Source organism: Euphorbia lathyris, chromosome 4 (genome assembly GCF_963576675.1).
Source record: "Euphorbia lathyris chromosome 4, ddEupLath1.1, whole genome shotgun sequence".
NCBI classification, from domain to species: Eukaryota; Viridiplantae; Streptophyta; class Magnoliopsida; order Malpighiales; family Euphorbiaceae; genus Euphorbia; species Euphorbia lathyris.
Genome location: NC_088913.1, coordinates 40,393,983 through 40,399,239, shown reverse-complemented (window position 1 = coordinate 40,399,239; position 5,257 = coordinate 40,393,983). Strand labels below are relative to the sequence as shown.

At 36.1% G+C, this 5,257-nt stretch overlaps 1 non-coding gene across 1 annotated transcript; it reads right to left on the bottom strand.

The window, feature by feature from the left end:
• Window positions 1-3,063: 3,063 nt before the first annotated feature.
• On the bottom strand, window positions 3,064-3,170 carry LOC136228226 (small nucleolar RNA R71). Its single transcript, XR_010688556.1, has one exon. It is a non-coding gene; the product is annotated as a small nucleolar RNA R71 (small nucleolar RNA).
• Window positions 3,171-5,257: the final 2,087 nt, after the last annotated feature.

Here is a 5,257-nt window from a genome sequence, read left to right as displayed (position 1 = left end):
CTTAGATTGGGTCTTTCTAATTCATAATGCATTTGATAGATTAAATTCTAACGCTAAGTTAGAACTATTTAATCGAATAGGGGCTTATCTTTAGGAGTACTTGGATTTGCTTTACAATTCAGGAAGGATTAGGTCGGGAATGAATAAGGAATGGCTATAACCAATCCAGATCATGTTAATTAAGATAATGTCTCACCATCAATGATCAATGCAAAATAATTGTTTGGCCTGCGGAATCTCCCTTAACTGAAATTCCAACATATAATTTTACATTCAATTTCAATTCGATTCTACAATTTTTATTTATTCATTAATCAACAATTTCAATCCCCCCTATTTACTTTTTGTTAATTGCTTGGTTATATTTGTGATTAGATCATTCGAGATTATCTTTGGTGGATTCGACACCCATCAGCCCCAGGTAGACCTGGCTTCCAGGTCTCGCCCCTCCTCTGGTTTTTAGTTGTTCGGTACAACTCTGTTCAAATTCCATAACTTCATTAGAAGTATGTTGCCTCTTAGGATCCAGTATTAGCATATCATTAGTAGGCATAGATGGGAGACCGGTTTCTTACTTATGACCCCCTTGGTAAATACCACTGGCCTTTGGAGTTAACCTTCCACTAGAGTTCTTCCTGTTGGTCCCGTGTAACGTAGTAGGATTAGTTCCAAGGGGGGGGGTTAGGAACTAATGTAACTTTTTCACTTAATAATGCTGACTTAATTAAATGTTTGACAATTTAACTCAGCTTTAGGCCAGCAAGGCTGAGTGAGGTGTGAGACAGCTTTAATCAGATACTGACTAGAGCTGTTTCAATTGTGAGTTGGGAAATAACACTTTGAGTTAGCTGTTAAGCCTATACCTAAAATATCATCAATAATTACATCAATATTGCTACGAATTTATGCTATTTATACCTATTTAGAATGCTTTTACTCTCGAATATGTTTCTTTCATGCAAGGTACATAAATATTTGGTAAAATCCAAATAGGAGTAAATAGAGCTCAAAAATAGAAGAAAAGCCCTACAAAAGGAGTCGAAAACGACGAAAATTAATAACGCCAAGTCGAGGACACGAACGAGAGCTGAAAAACGAAAAAAGCTCCGTGCCGCGACCGCGGCTTCCCCTTTTCACGGTCGCGACATGCGTCGCCAGTCACTTTTCCCCTTCGTCCGAAGTACAATTGATGCTCCCCCATTCTCGGTAGTGAATTTGATAAATCTCGGTACGAGCAGGAGATTTAGAAGCCTAGTTACACACTTTCATTTTCGACGGAACGCGATCGTTCGGGTGGATAAGAACGTCCCTTCACAAGGTATACGACTCTCCACAACGGATACGTCTTTTCGCAACGGACATGACACTTCGATCAAGACTCTTCAACATCTATAAATAAAGAGTTGATGGAGAGTTAATGAGAGAATAATGACATATAATGTTATATGTGTAGAAGAAAGAGATTAGTGTAGAATTTATGCAGAAATTCCGAATCAAGTGATTCAGAAGTTAGATTTAGATTCTGTAAAAAGCAATATGATGTACACACATTGTTTACAAAATAATAACAAATTCAGTAGCGTTTAGATATTGTTCCAGTTTAGTTTTCATTTTGGTAGTAGACCGACCCAGTCTCTATTACGAAGATTCAACGAGAAGATTGAGTAGAGGATTCGCCCCTGAGCCTGACAAACTCGAACGAAACCTAAGGAAAGGATTGACAACCCGTTCACTTGCACGCCGTCGAAGAATTCAATGCTCCATGTTCTCTGTAAACTTGTATCAATTTATATTTCATCTAATAAAGTCCGTTCTATTCGATAGATTTTTATGCAACACTTTGGTAAATGAGCCGAAGTGGATTGATGCTGGTGTTTTCATTAAAACGTATTTAATTCAAATCTTTACAAGGAAACTTTGTTGAACACTTAGGCAAATTATTATCTCGAAAGAGTTTTAATTTGATTAGGGCAACTATCCCGAAAGGGTTTTGTCGCGTTCAAAGCCAATTAATTAGAGGTTCCGTCATTTATTTCATCTTTATAATTCGTACAAAGTTTAAAGTTGTTTCTTTGCTTAATGCAAACGAATACATTCGTTTACTTTTCTAAAAAGCACTAAAACGTTCCTGTTTTGCAAATTCAATCTTAAATCAGATATTTTCTAACATCTTCATATTCTAATCTAATTCTTATTCTAGCAATTTCAAAACCAAAACCGATTAAATGATTTTTCCATATTATAAACCTAAAAGTAAATTTAACCGATTATAAATAAGTTTTGTTTAAAAAAGCGTTCCCTGTGGGATCGATATCTTTTATTACTACAAGCGTATACCGTGCACTTGCGAAAATCGCTCAACAAGTTTTTGGCGCCGCTGCTGGGGACACGCCAAATTTTTTGACAAAATTTTAAATTTTTCGTGTTTTATTACGAATCTAGGTTTATTCATGCTTATTCAAACTTTTATATTCTTACTTATTTTCAATTACTAACTTATTTATTTTTCAAGTTCTGTTTTGTAGGTAGTTTCGGTTCGTGCGAAATTTCAAGTTCATGCGCAGTTCTCGAAGTTCGGGCACGTCACCAGATCCTATTGACCCAGAAATTGAAAGAACTCTTAAAAAGAACAAGAGAGAAAAGAAAAAGAAAAACCAAACCCCAATAAAAACTAAAATTACCGAGCCAGAAGTAATGGCCACACTTATGGATTACGCTAGGCCAGGAGTGGCCGGTGTAACAAACAGTATAGTTAGACACCAAATCAATGCAAATCAATTTGAAATTAAGCCTGCGTTGCTTAACATGTTGCAAAATAATGTAATGTTTTACGGGTTACCTAACGAAAATCCTAATACCCATTTGACAAATTTCTTGGAAATTTGTGACACTTTTAAAATACCAAATATGACTGCGGAAGCGATCAATCTTCGCCTTTTTCCTTTTACTTTGAAGGATCGAGCCAAAGAATGGTTAACTTCTATGCCAGTCGCATCAATTGAGACTTGGGAGCAATTAGCCCAAGCATTTTTATCAAAATTTTTCCCTTTAGCAAAAACCGCAAGAGTCATTAAAGAGTTAACATCTTTTTCTCAAAATGATAATGAAACTCTTTATGAGGCTTGGGAACGTTTTAAAGAACTTCAACGTTTATTCCCACACCACCAATTGCCCGCTGAACTTTTAATGCAAACATTTTACAATGGACTAAATCCTACAACTAGAGGTTCATTGGACGCTATGTCTGGAGGGTTATTCATGAAGAAAACATCTGCCCAAGCAAGAGAACTTTTGGAGGAAATGGCAATCAACAGCAGTATGTGGCCCGCGGAACGTGGACACCTACCATCAGCGAAACCATCATCCTCAACAACATCATCAGTTAAAGGTATAGTGAATCTTGATCCAGTAGCGATGTTGCAAGCCCAATTTTCTGCCTTGTCGCACAAAATTGATAGGTTTATGGCACCGTGTGATCCTAATGGTCAACCAATCTGAACGGATGTGGATTACGAAGGTATGAGTGAAATTGAACAGGTAAATTTTGTCCAAGGGCAAAACCAAACTAATAATCCTTATTCCAATACATATAATCCTGGATGGAGAAATCATCCTAACTTTAACTGGAGAGATAATAACAATAATAATGTTAATGCTAATCAAAATCGTACTACTAATTATCAAAATCAATCAAGAGATACGATTAGCACCTTATCTTCTAAAATCGACAAATTCATTGATGCGATGAGCGGAAAAATAAGTAATCACGACGATGGTTTTAAACGGATCGAGAATAAATTCGATCAGCTTATTAAAAACCAATCATCTAGCATCCATAATTTGGAGATTCAAATTGGACAACTCGCTAAATCGATTCCATCCCGCAAAGAGGGAAGTCTTCCAACCCATACGGAAGAAAATCCAAAAGAGCATGTTAAGGCTATCACTCTTCGTTCAGGGAAAAATTACTTAGGCCCGGAAATTCGACTTTACCTGGAACTGATTTACCGAAGCCCAAAGAAGATACGTTAAATCAAAAAGATGCACCGATTGACTCTAGTACAAAAACTTTTATACCCAAACCACCTTTTCCACACAAAGTCCGCAACAAGGACTATGATAAACAACTTTTAACATTTTTAGACAAACTTAAGAATTTGCATATTAATTTAACATTTATGGATGCGATTACACAAATTCCCAATTATGGTAAATTCCTCAAAGATTTAATTTCAAAGAAAATCAGTTGGGAAGGAATTTCATCCATTTCACTAACTGAAGATTGCAGTTCAATTGTGTCAAGCAATTTGCCCACAAAACTCAAAGATCCCGGATGTTTTACCATTCCGTGTAAATTGGGAGATATAGAATTCCCCAGTTGTCTTTGTGATTTAGGAGCAAGCATTAACTTGATGCCATTATCTATATTTAATAAATTAGGTTTAGAAGAAGACATCAAACGTACCAACATGGTTTTACAATTAGCGGATCAAACCACTAAAAGACCATACGGTATAATTGAGGATGTTTTAGTTAAAGTTGACAAATTTATTTTTCCTACCGATTTCGTTATTTTAGATTTTGCTTATGATGTAAATTGTCCGCTAATCTTTGGTAGACCGTTCATGAACACGGGACGTGCTCTAGTTGATGTGTCGGAAGGGAAAGTAGTTTTACGAATAGGAGATGATAAGATTGAGTTTGACATGAATCAAGCGATGAAATATCCTATGGAGGATTTCGCTTGTATGAAACTTGATTTAATTAAAGAATGTGTAAATGACATTGTTCAGAAAGAAGAAATAATTGAACCTATAATGAGTGAGGAACTAGAAGATAAAGACCCAGAACCTTTGATTCGAGAAGATGGACCAGTTCCGCCTTCGATTATAGTTCCACCTAAATTAGAACTTAAGGAATTACCAAGTCATTTGAGGTACGCTTTCTTAGGCGAAGGCGATTCTCTACCTATTATTATCTCTAACAAGTTGACACAAGTTCAAGAAGAGAAATTGAAAGAAGTTGTTAGAAATAGGATAGGAAGTATGAGTTGGAAAATTTCAGACTTATTAATCCAAGTATTGTAATGCATAGAATTCACTTAGAAGAAGATAAGCCACCTAAAGCGGATAGGCAAAGACGCCTAAATCCGAACATGAAAGAAGTAGTAAAAAATGAGATTACTAAACTTCTGGACAATGGAATCATCTACCCTATCTCGGATAGTGAATGGGTTAGTCCAATCCATTGTGTACCT